This window comes from Suncus etruscus, chromosome 13, assembly GCF_024139225.1.
Source record: "Suncus etruscus isolate mSunEtr1 chromosome 13, mSunEtr1.pri.cur, whole genome shotgun sequence".
NCBI lineage: Eukaryota > Metazoa > Chordata > Mammalia > Eulipotyphla > Soricidae > Suncus > Suncus etruscus.
This window is the reverse complement of record NC_064860.1, coordinates 6,258,296-6,275,797: the sequence shown is the minus strand read 5'-3', so window position 1 is coordinate 6,275,797 and position 17,502 is coordinate 6,258,296.

Here is a 17,502-nt window from a genome sequence, read left to right as displayed (position 1 = left end):
TTTTAATCTTCAACAGTGAATTTGACTTTTAAAATTGAGGGAAAATAATTATAATCAATTGAACATGTTAATGAATCACTACACTACAAACTGAAAATTGCTTGTGGTATTTTGATTTATTATGATTCTGAATATTTTTTGTCTTTTTTTTTAACGTAATTTTTATTTTGATCATAGTGGCTTACATGTTGTTGACAATAATATCTTAGTTCCATATTTACATAAGATCAAAGGGGATTCCAATCACCGGTTTGTCTTCCCTACTCCTCCCTTTTTGTCCTACCACCCCTCACCCCTAGGGCTGCTAGAATACGTGGTCCCCTCTGTACCTATCCTATTACTTCGTAGTCTTACACCTGTTTGGTCCTGATGCCTCCTTTATTTCCCCCTCTAGTTAGGAGGCAGGAGAAGGTAGTTCAAGTTATGTGGTTTTGTTTGAAGAGGAGAAAAGTGATAAACTGGGGCAAAAGTCTAATACGCCAGAAATAAGCAAAATTCTTCTAGAGGCTCTCGTCATCGATTTGAGAGGCGAAGGAGAAAAAGAAGGTGAAACACTACGAAATGCAGTGTCAAATATCTATTAAGAGTTCCAACGCGAACGCTAAGCACCACCAGAACAGAACAAAACCAACAAATACACAACCAAAAAAAAAAAAAAAAGAAAAAAAACGCCGCGGTCTTGAGATAGGCACCATGGCATAGCACATGAAGAGGGAAAAGAAGGGGCCAGAGAGATAATATAGAGGCAAGGCGTCTGCCTTTCATGCAGGAGGTCATCGGCCGAATCTTGTTGCCCCACATGGTCCCTCATGCCCGCAATAGCAATCTCTGAGCCCAGAGCCAGGAAAAGTCCCTGAGGGCTGCCTGGTGCCTCCCAAAAATCTGAAAGAAAGAAAAAAAAAAAAGAGATAAATGGGGCAATAACTTCAATAACCACACTAAAACAAAGAAATCGACCAAAAATAAATAGGTAAATAAAATGATAATAGTAGTACATGAAGATAAAAAGTAATATATGAAAAATAAACAAGATTTTTCCCCCTGCCCAGGCACAGTAAATATTGGGGTCATTCAAAAAGGGATTCACATGGCCTAAGATGTATGGGGTTTCTCCGCCCTTGGAGTATATTGTCATGGGATCCACTATAGACTCTGTTCATGATCTTTATTCTCCCGGTGGTCCATTTGTGATGTTTGGGAGGCTTCTGGTCCTTCCTGGATGATATAGTGAGTCCTCTGTATCTAGCAATCTCAGTATCGGCACAGTTACAGGGGTGGGACTTATTATGAAGTCAGTCTTAGTGGTTGTAGAAGTTCTGTTCCATCAATATCATTTTAGTCCATCTTCTGTGGTTGTTGGTCTTGGTCTTGGCACTAAATCTGGGATGGCACCTAGGATAATGCCTTTCCTTGTGTTTCCAGAAGCCCCATTCCGTTACAATGGTCTCTGCCAGACCTTTGGAACTGGGATCATGGTTGTTGTGCAGGTCGTAGCTCAAACCCTAGGTTAGGGCTTTTTTATTGGTCCCAAGATATATACAGTCTGGTCATGGTTCTAGCAGCCAGTCCTCTGCAAATCGCGTTCTTGGTTTTTGGACCTACCAGTGGGTGACAAGTCTTCTGATTTTGTCTTATCAGTGGCTAGAGGGCCAGGAGAACCTGCTCTTAAGTCAAGTTGTTCCCCTTTTCCTCGTTGTCAGGATATCATATTAGAGCTGGCACTCGTTGGTGTTCCAGCAGTAATAAGGTTGTCCTGGATGGGGTTTGTTACTTGCAGCTGTTGTGAAGGACTGTGCCATTTCTGTGACTGGGATCCAGGGTTCAAGGTTCGATGGATGGGATCTACTCTCCTGAAGTCTAAGTTGATTCCACATGACATATTTTCAAGGTAGGAGTTATCCCTGTATTGTAAACAACTATGAGTTTCTATCTCTAGTAGATAAAAGCTCTTTTTTATGTGAGAGATTTCCCCTTTTTTTTAGTGTGTCTTTGCAGGGAGAAATGGTGCTACGTTATATTGTTGGTGCATTTGGGGGTGGACAGAGAGGAAAACAAAAACAGGTCACATACCCAAAAAAGATTAAAACAAAACAAAACGAAACAAAACAAAACAAAACCAAAAAAAAAAGATAGGATTAAAAATGTATGTGCTCACATATGTATATGTGGACCAGAAAATTAACGGAGTATTTAAAGGACCAAAGAGGTGCAAAAGACTACCTTACATTTGGGGAAAGGCAGGTAAAGAGGAGGTGTAATACAAGTCTTATGTTTATGTTGGGAGTACAGGTTTTCCCGTTGTCTTTTGGGTTTTTCTTGTAGTGTGTGGGTTCCCAGGCACCTTTCCATCACACCCCCTGACCTTCTTCAGATTGGTGAAAGATTTGTGGCAGGGAGGTCTTGGTAAGAGTTCCTGCATTGGGGCTACTTTTGGGCCTAAGTCCGGTTTCAAGTAGCAGTCCACCTTAGGGGAAGATGGTAGGGGGCACCGCCCAGCATGGGTCCACAGTAGAGTTAGCTGCTTTTTCTTGCAGGAAACGAAGTGTGGGTTTGACTGGGTGTCTCTTTGTTTGGGTATTGGGTACTGGTTCATTGAGGTAGGAGGTCAATCTTGATGCCTAATAGTTTTAGGACTGAGGGTGAAGAGTGTTAATACAGTGGGAAATATGGATGGGAATGAGGGATGAGGGGGTAGATGGATTTCCAAAGGGGGGAAAGGGGAAGGTATATGGTAGGAGTAGGAAGGGAGAGAAGAGAAACTACATTAGAAAGGAAGGGAAAAGAGGAAAGAAAGAAAGTAGAGAGAGGAGTAGAGAAGAAATGATAAAAAAAAGTAGTGAGAAGAGAGGAGAGAATAGCAAGGGAGTGTTAGTTTGCTTGAGTGTGTTCAGTGAGTATAGTCTGTAGTTTAAGTCTGTATGTCACGGTTACTGCTTCGGTGATCTGATTGGCCACGTGCTTCGATTCCTAAAAGAAGGTATAACCTTAAAATAAAGTGTATGTTAAAGGGTTTTCTCGGGAACATCTCATAGTACCAGCTAGGTATGGTATCTCATGTGGCATCCCGAGCTGCCATCTTGGTTTGTCCACCCTTTGTATCGAAGGATGCCTGTGGGCAGAAAAGCTGAGAGGTTATTTTAAATATAGTAATATAAGGCATTAAAACATGATGTTATGGGATGATTCCATTGGAGTCAGCGATTTCCCATGGCATTCTTTACCTGTAATCCTGATTGCGATCTCCAAGGGATTATTGTGGGCCTTTGTCGTAGAAGGCTGATTACATACCTGTTCTCTCTATGCTGTTGTTTCTGGTGTTGCTGCTATCTTTGTGGTATAATGCAGTCAAGGGTTTGCGTTGTTCCTTTTTTTCATGTATTTTGGGCGCTGCAATCGAGTATATGTTGGCTATTACAGTGTTTAGAGTTTCTACCTTTTAAATCCTCTTATTTGATTGTTGAGTGTTAGATGTGTATAAGATGTATGATCTGGGTGCTTCAGAATAGTGCTATCATTCTGTGTTTATCTTTGGTCTTCTGACTTACTTTGTTTAACATAACATGTTCTAGATCCATCCATGTTGCTGCAAAGTCTGTGATTGTATCATTTCTGACTGCCATGTAATATTCCATTGTATATATGTACCACATCTTAATGATCCATTCATCTTTTGTTGGACATCGAGGTTGGTTCCAAGACTTGGCTATTATACTGAGTGCTGCTATAAATAGTGGGGTGCACACGTATTTTGGAATGAATGTCCTTCCAAGTTGGGGGTATATACCTAGGAGAGCAATTGCTGGGTCAAATGGCAACTCAATTCTGAGTTCTTTGAGCACTCTCCAGACTGTTCTCCATAGGTGTTGGACTAGGGGGCATTCCCACCAGCAGTGGATGAGAGTTCCCTTCACACCACATTCCCGCCAACAGAGATTGTCCCCGTTATTTTTGATGTGAGCCATCCTTACTGTTGTAAGGTGGTATCTCATTGTTGTCTTGATTTGGATCTCTCTGATGATGAGTGAAGGGGAGCATGTTTTCATGTGTTTGTTGGCCATCCTTGTATCTTCCTCAGAGAAGTGTCTATTCATTTCATCTCCCCATTTTTTTATGGCTTTATTTGGTTTTGGGGGGCTCAGCTTTCTGAGTGCTTTGTATATTCTAGATATCAGTTTTTTGTCTGATATGTCGAGTGAAAAGATTTTTTCCCATTCTGTTAACTGTCTTCTTGCATTAAGTAAGGTTTCTTTCGCCATGCAGAAGCTTTTTAGTTTGATGTAGTCCCATTTGTTTATGTTTGATGCTAAAGTTCTTGCCATTGGTGCTCCATTCTCGAAGACCTTTTTGATATATAGGTCTTCGAGTGTTCTGCCTATTTTGTTCTCGATAAACTTTATAGATTCGGGTCTGATTTCAAGGTCTTTGATCCATTTTGAGTTGACTTTTGTATATGGAGTGAGGTATGGGTCAATTTTCACTTTTGTACATGTGGTTTTCCAGTTGTACCAACACCATTTGTTGAAGAGGCTTTCTTTGTTCCATTTCAAGTTCCTGCCTCTTTTATCAAATATTAGTTGGCTGTATATCTGGGGGTTTATGTCTGGGAATTCTGTCCTGACGCACTGGTCTGAGGTTTTGTGTCTATTCCAGTACCATGCTGTTTTGATTACTATGGCTTTATAGTATAGTTTCAAGTTAGGTAAGGAGATGCCACCCAGCTTCCTGTGTTTTAGTATTTGTTTGGCTATCCTGGGTCTTTTGTGGTTCCAGATGAATTTTGAGATTTAATGTTCTATTTCTTTAAAGAAGGGTGTTTGAATTTGGATAGGGATTGCATTAAATCTATATAGTAGTTTGGGTAGGATAGTCATTTTGACTATGTTAATTCTACCTATCCATGAGCATGGGATATTCTTCCATTTCTTTAGATCCTCTTCAATTTCTTTCTGAAGTGTTTTGAAGTTTCCCTGGTATAGGTCCTTGACTTCCCTTGTAAAGTTGATTCCTAGGTATCTGATATTTTTAGATACTATTTTGAATGGAATTGTATTTTTAATCTCTCTCTCCTCGACTTCGTTGTTTGTATATAGAAATGCTACTGTCTTTTGTGTATTGATTTTGTATCCAGCTACTTTGCTATATTGGTTGATTATTTCTAGGAGATTTATTGTGGACTCTTTAGGGTTTTCAATGTATATCATCGTATCATCTGCAAATAGAGATAGTTTGTGTTCCTCTTTCCCGATTTGGATTCCTTTGATTCCCTTCTCTTGTCGGATTGCTATTGCTAGGACTTCTAAGGTTATATTAAATAAGAGCGGAGAGAGTGGACAGCCTTGCCTAGTTCCTGATTTTAGTGGGAATGCTTCTAGTTTCTCGCCATTAAGAATAATGTTGGCTGTCGGTTTTTCATAGATAGCTGTAACTATCTTGAGGAAGGATCCTTCTAACCCTATTTTGCTGAGTGTCTTTAACATAAAAGGGTGTTGGATTTTGTCAAATGCCTTCTCTGCATCGATTGATATGATCATGTGGTTTTTGTCTTTCTTGTTGTTGATGTGATGTATAATGTTGATTGATTTGCGTATGTTGAACCAACCTTGCATTCCTGGTACGAATCCCACTTGGTCATGATGTATGATCTTTTTGATGAAGTGCTGGATTCGGTTTGCTAAGATTTTGTTGAGTATCTTTGCATCTATGTTCATTAGTGAGATTGGTCTGTAGTTTTCTTTTTTGGTGGTGTCTTTGCCATCTTTGGGAATGAGTGTGATATTGGCCTCATAAAAGGAATTGGGGAGGATTCCAGTTTTCTCTATGGTTTGGAAGAGCCTATGGAAAAGTGCTAGTAGGTCTTCTCAAAATGTTTGGTAGAATTCACCTGTAAATCCATCTGGGACTGGACTTTTGTTCTTAGGGAGTTTCTTAATTACATCTTCAATTTCCTCTGAGGTGATTGGTCTATTTAGGCTTTCTATTTCTTCCTTTTTCAGTTTTGGAAGATGGCATTTTTCTAGGAATCTGTCGATTTCTGCTGGGTTCTCTAGCCTAGTTGAGTATAGTTGTTCATAATATGATCTCATGATATGTTGTATTTCTTGGGGTTCTGTTGTAATCTCTCCCCTTTCATTTGTGATCCTACTGATTTGGGTGTTTTCCCTCTTTTTTTTGGTGAGTTTTGCCAGTGGTTTGTCTATCTTGTTTATTTTTTTGAAAAACCAACTCCTGGTCTCATTGATTTTTTGTATTGTTTTCTTAGTTTCTATGTTGTTTATTTCTGCTCTGGTTTTTATTATTTCTTGCCTTCTGGACGTGGTTGGGTTTCTCTGCTGCTGCTGTTCCAATTCCTTGAGGTGATCATTTAAACTGTTGATTTTATTGTTTTCTTGTTTCTTGACATAGGCCTGTATTGCTATGAGTTTCCCCCTAATTACTGCTTTTGCTGTGTCCCACAAATTTTGACAAGTTGTCTCCTCATTATCATTTGTCTCAAGGAATCTTTTTATTTCTTCCTTGAGTTGTTCTTTGATACAGCTGTTGTTGAACAGCATGTTGTTTAATCTCCAGGTATTAGTTTTTCTCCATTGTTTCTTCTTGACGTCAATTTTGACCTCTATTGCATAGTGGTCTGATAGGGTACTTCTAATGATCCTTACATTTGTGGTCTTATATAGGTTGGCTTTGTGTCCTAAGGCATGATCAATTCTGGAGAAGTATCCATGTGGGCTTGAGAAGAATGTGTATTCCGCTTTCTGGGGATGGAGGGCTCTATATAAGTCTATTAGCCCTAGATCTTCTAATTTTTCATTTAGGTCTCTTATTGCTTTGCTATTTTTCTGTTTGGTGGATCTGTCTAGTGGTGATAGTGGAGTATTGAGGTCCCCTACTATTATCACATTTCCCTTCATGTGTTTCTCCAGGTTTGTGAGCAGTTGCCTCACATATTTTGCTGGCTCAATATTAGGTGCATAGATATTGACCAGAGTTAGTACTTCTTGATCTAATGTTCCCCTGATCAGTAGGTAGTGACCGTCTTTGTCTTTGATCACTTTCTTGAGATTGAATGCAATTTGGTCTGATACCAGAATGGCTGTCCCTGCTCTTTTTTGTTTTCCATTGTCCTGTATAATTACTTTCCATCCCTTTATTCTAAGCCGGTGCTTATCCTGTAGTTGTAGGTGTGTTTCTTGGAGACAGCAGAAGTCTGGTTTATTTTTCCTAACCAATTTCTCTACTATGTGTCTTTTTATTGGCGAGTTTAGTCCGTTAACATTTAGGGAAATTATTGAGAGAGAGGACTGTTGTGCAGTTGTATTGTGTGGAGTGGTTGATGTTACAATCGGGGGTTTGGATTGTGTAATTCGTCTCTGAGTAGGTCGTTTAAGATCGGCTTAGTTTGCACAAATAGTTCAAGTTCGTTCATGTTTGAGAATGTTTCTAGTCTGCCCTCCCATATGAATGATAGTTTTGCTGGGTATTGGACCCAGGGTTGGAAATTTCTTTCATTCAGTCGTTTAAATATGACATGCCACTGTCTTCTTGCTTGGATTATTTCAAATGGGAGATCTGGTTTGATTCTTATGTCCTTTCCTTTGTACTTGAGGGTTTTTTTCTCCCTTATTGCTTTTAGGAGTTCCTCTTTCTCTTTGTTTTTTGCCATTTGGATTATTATATGTTTGGTTTTGGTTTATTCGGATCTATTTTATTAGGGATTCTCTTGGCTTCCTGGATTTGTCCTGAATTTTCTTTCCAGAGGGTGGGAAAGTTCTCTGTTATTATCTCCCTGACTACCTGTTCTTCCCCTTTCCCTATTTCCTCCCCTTCTGGTATACCCACGATTCTTAGATTGTTTCTTTTGTCCTTGTTCATTAGATATTGGATTTTTCCTTCCAGTGCTTTGCCTTTTATTTCTTTGTTGGTTTCTTGATCATTTTTTGTTTGCAGTTTTTCTTCGAGTTCTTCAATGTGCTTCTCTAACTCTGTGTTTCTGCTCATAAGGCTTATTATTTTGTCTTTTAATTCCTTCATTTCTTTTTGTATAGACTCTCTCATGTTCTTTGACATTTCTTCTTTAATTTGGCTGATTCACTCATCCAAGGATTTCTTATATCAGTAGCTAGGGTTTCTTTGATACCTTTTATTAATTCTTGCATTTCCTTCCTCATGGCCGCTTTTAGGTCTTCTTCCCCTGGATCTGTGCGTTTTGGTGGGCTTGGAAACTTGCTAGGGTTTGTCATGGTGTCTCCCGATATTAGGGATCTCCTTGATTTACGCATATTTCTTTGTATTTAATAGTGTGCTTTGGAGTGCTGTGGCTTCTAATTTCGGCCTGCTTTGGTCCCCTGTGGTGTGAAGATGGGTCCCTTTCCTGAGGGTGGTTCTAGGGGGGGCTGTTGGGTGAGCTTGTTGGACTTAGCTCTTTCTTCTCCCCTTTGCTACTTAGCTGTCAGCCTTGCCTTGCCTTTAGGATTCTTTTCTGTTCCTTGTTTCAGTCAGCGGTGCAGTTCCACTCCTGGCCACAATGGTTTCTGGCGCTGTTGAGCCTAGCTCTCTGTCCTCCCTCCTCTCTCTGGGAATTTATGGAGCTCCGCCCCCTCCAAGCCTCTGCCGGCCCCTTCTCCTCTGGGTTCTGGCTGCCTGGCTCTGGGCGGGGGTCCACGTGGGCAAGGGCTTTTTTGTCTTTTTTTACCAATAAGAAATTCAAGTATCATTTGCTGATTTTGTCCATTTTCCAAATAATGGGATTCAGAATTTACAAGCTTCCAATTTGGCATGTGGAATATATATATATATATATATATATATATATATATATATATATATATATATATATATATATATATATATATATATATATATATATGGGGGTAGGGAATACACCTAATGGTATTCAGGGCATACTCCCAGTTCTATGCTCCATGATGACTCAAAATTGAGCTCAGGATACCATATGCAGTGCCAAGGTTTGATTCAGGGGTTGCCATGTGTAAATCAAGTTTCTTTCTTTATTTTTTTTAAGTCAAGTTTCTTTTTTTTTTTTGTGGTTTTTGGGTCACACCCTGCAGTGCTCAGAGATTATTCCTGGCTCCAGGCTCAGAAATTGTTCCTGGCAGGCACGGGGGACCATATGGGATGCCGGGATTTGAACTGATGACCTCCTGCATGAAAGGCAAACGCCTTACCTCCATGCTATCTCTCCAGCCCCCAAGTCAAGTTTCTTAATGCTTAATGCTTAATTTTACTGGTACTGGTATATTAAATACTTTAAACAGAAGAAGATTGAGAAAGTGTCAGAAGGTCACCCTAATTTTTCTCTGCCCTTTTCTCCTCAGTATTTCACAGAAGCCTCATATAAAAACAGGTTTTTTTCCTTATTACTAGAGAAAAGTAGGATATTTACCTCCAAAGGGGGAAAAATGTGCCAAGAGAAATGCTAATAAATTGCCCTTAGAAAGGTTTTCTGGGGCCGGAAAGGTAGCACTAGAGGTATGGTGTCTGCCTTGCAAGCACTAGCGTAGGACGGACTGTGGTTCGATCCCCCGGCATCCCATATGGTCCCCCTAACCCAGGAGCAATTTCTGAGCTCATAGCCAGGAGTAACCCCTGAGCCTCAAACGGGTATGGCACAAAAACCAAAAAAAAAAAAAGAAAGAAAGGTTTTCTACATTAACTTCATAACCTGTTTTGTTCCTATACAAATGCCCATATTGTAAATATGTCTATGATTTAGGTATCATTTTCTCTTCTTAGTCTATGTTTGCTCTCCTTTAATTTTCAGACCAAACCTGGGAAACTAAAAGAGATTTTGCTCTCTCTGTGTGTGAATGACGCATCAGAACAACAAAACCCCTCCAACAGCATTACTTTCACATCTCAGGAAACAAATGACACTATTATGTTTGTTAATATTTCCACATCTTGATTTAGTTGCTATGAGCTTTCATAAACAAATATTCAAATATATTTATTTTCTTCCTTGATTTTAAAATCTATCATTCATTTAAAATTATACTGCAACTCTCTCATCTCTCGTCACTTAGTCAAATCCAAATATATTGACTTACTTATAAATCTAAATAATTATTTAAGTTACTGAGGAAATAAAAGTATGTCATGACCAAATTAGCTAATCGCACTCACTGAATGTATTTTAGTTTAAACTCTTTAACAGCAGGCATAAGATGGATATTCAGCCTTCTTTGTATTGCTAAAGCCAGAATATAAAACGCCGTAGGAAAGGTCTCTTCCCTGTAGCAGGAAGGAATAGAAAGATACAGTCATGTTTAACTATCGGGATTTGGGGGTCAAGATAATTGTGCAAAAGTACTTCGTTGACTATGAACTATCACTTTAATTATGTCTTTGTTTTTGTGTTTGTTTGTTTGTTTGTTTTTGGTTTTTGGTTTTTGGGTCACACCCGGCGGTGCTCAGGGGTTACTCCTGGCAGTCTGCTCAGAAATAGCTCCTGGCAGGACACCGGGATTCGAACCAACCACATTTGGTCATGGATCGGCTGCTTGCAAGGCAAATGCTGCTGTGCTATCTCTCCGGGCCCATGCCTTTGTTTTTTTTACCCCTATTCTAGCCCCTGTCTTTGTAAAATTCGCATTAATTATTGTGTGCTCCCCCCCTTTTGCAAAGTCTAACTTTTTTTTGCTTTGGTCACTTTTGTACATATTCACTCTATTGTGAAAGCTGTTCTGTATGTGATAAACTCTAACAATACTTATATGCTTTGCATCCATTATTCTCTTTCATTTCAGCTAATTCTTTGGACCAGTGAGAGAGTTCAAAGAGGCTAAATTTAATTTATTCCTTTCCTATAGTACTTTCCTAATATTTTATACACTAATTGTACAAGTATGTGGTTAAGTATTGAGAATGTAATGTTTTTTTGTCCCTATTTTCTCATGGGTTAAAAACACTGAAAAAATATGAGTATGATAAAAACCTAATTTCTTCTATATACAATTAAAATCATGCAAAAATCATGTAATTATATCTATGATTTATTCTGATCAAAGCATTTCTTTTTAACTTCATACTCTTTTTTTTTTTTTTTTTTTTTTTAATTTTTTTATTTAAACACCTTGATTACATACATGATTGTGTTTGGGTTTCAGTCATAAAAGGAACACCACCCATCACCAGTGCAACATTCCCATCACCCAAGTCCCAAATCACCCTCCTCCCCACCCAACCCCCGCCTGTACCCTAAACAGGCTCTACATTTCCCTCATACATTCTCAATATTAGGACAGTTCAAAATGTAGTTATTTCTCTAACTAAACTCATCACTCTTTGTGGTGAGCTTCCTGAGGTGAGCTGGAACTTCCAGCTCTTTTCTCTTTTGTGTCTGAAAATTATTATTACAAGGGTGTCTTTCATTTTTCTTAAAACCCATAGATGAGTGAGACCATTCTGCGTTTTTCTCTCTCTCTCTGACTTATTTCACTCAGCATAATAGATTCCATGTACATCCATGTATAGGAAAATTTCATGACTTCATCTCTCCTGACAGCTGCATAATATTCCATTGTGTATATGTACCACAGTTTCTTTAGCCATTCATCTGTTGAAGGGCATCTTGGTTGTTTCCAGAGTCTTGCTATGGTAAATAGAGCTGCAATGAATATAGGTGTAAGGAAGGGGTTTTTGTATTGTATTTTTGTGTTCCTAGGGTATATTCCTAGGAGTGGTATAGCTGGATCGTATGGGAGCTCGATTTCCAGTTTTTGGAGGAATCTCCATATCGCTTTCCATAAAGGTTGAACTAGACAGCATTCCCACCAGCAGTGGATAAGAGTTCCTTTCTCTCCACATCCCCGCCAACACTGTTTATTCTCATTCTTTGTGATGTGTGCCATTCTCTGGGGTGTGAGGTGGTATCTCATCGTTGTTTTGATTTGCATCTCCCTGATGATTAGTGATGTGGAACATTTTTTCATGTGTCTTTTGGCCATGCGTATTTCTTCTTTGTCAAAGTGTCTGTTCATTTCTTCTCCCCATTTTTTGATGGGGTTAGATGTTTTTTTCTTGTAAAGTTCTGTCAGTGCCTTGTATATTTTGGAGATTAGCCCCTTATCTGATGGGTATTGGGTGAATAGTTTCTCCCACTCAGTGGGTGGCTCTTGTATCCTGGGCACTATTTCCTTTGAGGTGCAGAAGCTTCTCAGCTTAATATATTCCCATCTGTTAATCTCTGCTTTCACTTGCTTGGAGAGTGCAGTTTCCTCCTTGAAGATGCCTGTAATGTCCTGTAGTGTTTTGCCTATGTGCTGTTCTATATATCTTATGGTTTTGGGGCTGATATCGAGGTCTTTAATCCATTTGGATTTTACCTTTGTACATGATGTTAGCTGGGGGTCTAAGTTTAATTTTTTGCAAGTGGCTATCCAATTGTGCCAACACCACTTGTTGAAGAGGCTTTCCCTGCTCCATTTAGGATTTCCTGCTCCTTTATCAAAAATTAGATGGTTGTATCTCTGGGGAACATTTTCTGAGTATTCAAGCCTATTCCACTGATCTGAGGACCTATCCTTATTCCAATACCATGCTGTTTTGATAACTGTTGCTTTGTAGTACAGTTTAAAGTTGGGAAAAGTAATTCCTCCCATATTCTTTTTCCCAATGATTGCTTTAGCTATTCGAGGGTGTTTATTGTTCCAAATGAATTTCAAAAGTGTCTGATCCACTTCTTTGAAGAATGTCATGGGTATCTTTAGAGGGATGGCATTAAATCTGTATAATGCCTTGGGGAGTATTGACATTTTGATGATGTTAATCCTGCCAATCCATGAGCAGGGTATGTGTTTCCATTTCCGTGTGTCCTCTCTTATTTCTTGGAGCAGAGTTTTATAGTTTTCTTTGTATAGGTCCTTCACATATTTAGTCAAGTTGATTCCAAGATATTTGAGTTTGTGTGGTACTATTGTGAATGGGGTTGTTTTCTTAATGTCCATTTCTTCTTTATTACTGTTGGTGTATAGAAAGGCCATTGATTTTTGTGTGTTAATTTTGTAGCCTGCCACCTTGCTATATGAGTCTATTGTTTCTAGAAGCTTTTTGATAGAGTCTTTAGGGTTTTCTAAGTAGAGTATCATGTCATCTGCAAACAGTGAGAGCTTGACTTCTTCCTTTCCTATCTGGATTCCCTTGATATCCTTTTCTTGCCTAATCGCTATAGCAAGTACTTCCAGTGCTATGTTGAATAGGAGTGGTGAGAGAGGACAGCCTTGTCTTGTGCCAGAATTTAGAGGGAAGGCTTTCAGTTTTTCTCCATTGAGGATAATATTTGCCACTGGCTTGTGGTAGATGGCCTTCACTATATTGAGAAAGGTTCCCTCCATTCCCATCTTGCTGAGAGTTTTGATCAAGAATGGGTGTTGGACCTTATCAAATGCTTTCTCTGCATCTATTGATATGATCATGTGGTTTTTATTTTTCTTGTTATTGATGTTGTGTATTATGTTGATAGATTTACGGATGTTAAACCAGCCTTGCATTCCTGGGATGAAACCTACTTGATCGTAGTGGATGATCTTCTTAATGAGGCATTGAATCCTATTTGCCAGGATTTTGTTGAGGATCTTTGCATCTGCATTCATCAGTGATATTGGTCTGTAATTTAACTTCATACTCTTTAATGTTTGTAGCAGTTTCAAATATTGCCCCAGTATAAGAATGCTTATTTCTACAAATAACATATTGAGTATTTTCTTTCTCTCTGTGAATTTGATGTGTGCAAGTACATTTCTCTGACAAACGGTAACGGTAAGAATCCTTTCATGTTCATTGGCCATTTGCCATTCCTCTGTGAAACGCCTGCTCATATCCAGTGTTTATTTTTCTGTTGGATGATGTATTTTTCTCATCTTATTATGAATATTGTTTCATTTTCATACTTGCTACACAATTTTTGTTCTCTTATTTCTAACACTGATAATTATGCCCATATTAAATACATTTAAATTATATTCAAATAATAGGTTTAAAAGATTCTGGTCTTGAGGTTCTTGACTGATAACAAGATTACCAACTGCCTGAAAGTTCCTAGAATATTTTCATATTTTATTATCTAGAAAATGACCATTTTGCATTTGCATTTCTACAGATAATTTTGTTTTGGATTGTGTTAGAGTTATGTTATACGGAATGGACCTATGTTTTATTTTGGGATAAATATTGAGGGTATAAACTGTACAACAAATGAGATTTCTTCCTTCTTACTCCTTTAAAACACCACATGTAGAGAGTATTGACACACTAAATACACTTGTCTATTATTATTTCTAGTCTTCTTCCTTTACTAGTTTAATTTTTTATTCTTAGTCCAACTTGATAGCTACTAAAAAGGTTTCTACAAAACCTTCCATCACTTTTTCCATTTAAAAAATCAAAGTAATATTTACAATGATATGTTTTTATGGAACATAAAGACATATTTTACGTATTTTATCAAATTTTCTAAGTTCTTTTTTTTTTTTGAGGGGGGGGCTACTCCCAGTTGTGCTCAAAGTTTACTTCATGCTCTGGTTTCAGGGAAAAATCCCAGAAGAATCTGGGAGATATTATGAGATACTGAGCATAGGGTTGACTATATCCTTTTTTTTTAAAATAATCTTTAATTAAACACCTTGATTACAAATATGATTGTAGTTGGGTTTCAATCAAATAAAGAACACCCACCTTCACCAGTGCAACATAGCCATCATCAATGTCCCAAATCTCCCTCCTCCCCATCCCAGCTCCACCTGTACTCTAGACAGGCTTTTATTTTCCTCATTCAACTCACATTGTTATGATAGTTCTGTGTAGTTATTTCTCTAACTGCACTCAGCACTCTTTGAATATAGGTGTTAGGAAGGAATTTTTGTATTGTATTTTTATGTTCTTAGGGTATATCCCTAGGAATAATTAGCTGAATTGTATGGGAGCTCAATTTATAGTTTTTTGAGAAATCTCCATATAGCTTTCCATAAAGGTTGGACTCGTTGGCATCCCCACCAGAAGTGGATAAGAGTTCCTTTCTCTCCACATTCCCGCCAACACTGCTTATTCCCATTCTTTGTGATATGTACCAATTTCTGTAGTGTAAGGTGGTAGCTCATTGTTGTTTTGATTTGCATCTCCCTGATGATTAGTGATGTGGAGCATTTTTTTCATGTGCTTTTTTGGTCACTTGTATTTCTTTTTTGTCAAATTGTCTGTCCATTTTTTGATGGGACTAGATGAATTTTTCTTGGAATAAGGTGTTTTTTCTTGTACAGTTCTTTTTTTTTTTTTTTTTGGGTCACACCCATTTGATGCTCAGGGGTTACTCCTGGCTAAGCACTCAGAAATTGCCCCTGGCTTGGGGGGACCATATGGGACGCTGGGGGATTGAACTGCAGTCCTTTCTTGGCTAGCGCTTGCAAGGCAGACACCTTACCTCTAGCGCCACCTCGCCGGCCCCTTTTTCTTGTAAAGTTCTGTCAATGCCTTGTATAATTTGGATATTAGCCAGTTATCTGATGGCTATACCACTCTTAGGGATATACCCTAGGAACACAAAAATACAATACAAAAATCCCTTCCTTACACCTATATCCATTGCAGCACTATTTACCATAGCAAGACTCTGGAAACAACCAAGATGCCCTTCAACAGACGAATGGCTAAAGAAACTGTGTACATATACACAATGGAATATTATGCAATTGTCAGGAGAGATGGTCATGAAATTTTTCTATACATGGATGTACATGGAATCTATTATGCTGAGTGAAATTAGTCAGAAAGAGAGAGATGGATGCAGAATAGTGTCACTCATCTATGGGTTTTAAGAAAAATAAAAGACATTTTTGCAATAATTTTCAGAGACAAAAAAGAGGAGGACTGGAAGTTCCAGCTCACTTCCTGAAGATCACCACAAAGAGCAATGAGTGTAGTTAGAGAAATAACTACATTGAGAACTATCCTAACAATGAGAATGAATGAGGGAAGTAGAAAGCCTGTCTAGAGTACAGGCGGGGTTGGAGTGGAGAGGAGGGAGATTTGGGACATTGGTGATGGGAATGTTGCACTGGTGAAGGGGGGTGTTCTTTACATGACTGAAACCCAACCATAATCATGTTTGTAATCAAGGTGTTTAAATAAAGATATTAAAAGAAATATCTCATTATTTTCAAGTTCACTATCTGCCTTTCTATGACTTTGTAGCATTTTCAATTTGTAATAATGAGATGGAAATTAGTCTCATACTAGACATCTTTATTTTTTATTTTCCTCTATTAAACAGTTTGAATTTTAATAAAGTCACCACACTTGACACAACAGTGCTTCTGAGTTACCTGTAGAGTCTTGTTTTCAATGGTGACACTTTATCTCATTGACCCAGAGATATAAATGATTCACTATAAAGAGTTTGTTTATGAAAATACTTAGATAGCAAGAGGAAGGTCTTAACTTCAGCTCAGTGACTTTTTATCTTATACAAAAGACTCACTAAATTAATTTTTAAAATATGAAGAATTTTGGGATCAAGAATGGTATCATGGATAAGGCCTTACCTTATTTATACATTTTATTTATTTATATTTATTTTACATATATATTTTTATTTATATACCAATATATTTATACCAACATATTTATATACATGCCTTGTTTGTGAGTTAGCCAGACTCAATTTCCAGAAACTAAAAATGATACCCCCAACACTACCAGGAGTGATGTCTAAGCATAGAATGATGAGTAATCTCTGAAAACTTCCAGGTGTGATCTCTAAAGAAAACCAACCAAACAATAACAACAAACCCTGAAGCTCTGACTTTATCAGGGATTTTTTTATTTTCTTTCCTGAGACTAAGAGATTGATATTATACTATCCTAAAAATTTCAGTGTATCTTTTCTTTAAGTTAACATTTGATATTTATGTTTCAAGATGAGAGCAATGAGTTTTTTTATAAAAGAAAAGTTCTTTAAAATAATTTCCTGAAAAGAAAAATAAGCAACTGAGTGCTAGAAAAATTAGGTCATGAACAAATGGACATTTTGCATGCAGTTTATATATAGTTATTCTTAGATTTGGCTATAAAATGCACATATGCCTATAATATAGGTTAGAGTTACAAATTTAGTATAAAATATAAAAGATCTTTTCTGAGTGCTAGTTTACTCATGCCAATAGTCTGGGATTTTTTTCATTCAAATGTTCATAAGTTGCTCTTGAACTGCTTTTGAATTACTTTGGTGAGAATCATGGATGATAGTACAGTCTTAAAGATTTATTTCTCATGTTTTTAAATGGATATGCATACTGACAATGTTGATTTTTCTTTGAGTCTTTTAAAATGTGTCAGGGGAAAAGAAAATCGTAGTCTATTTAGTTTGACACACCTGCCCTATATGTTATATTCTACACTCATATATATTGTAAATTTATAGAATATTTAATTCTTAGAGAAGTCTTGGAAGGAAAACATTCATTACTTGATACTGTCAATGCTGGTGTTGAATAT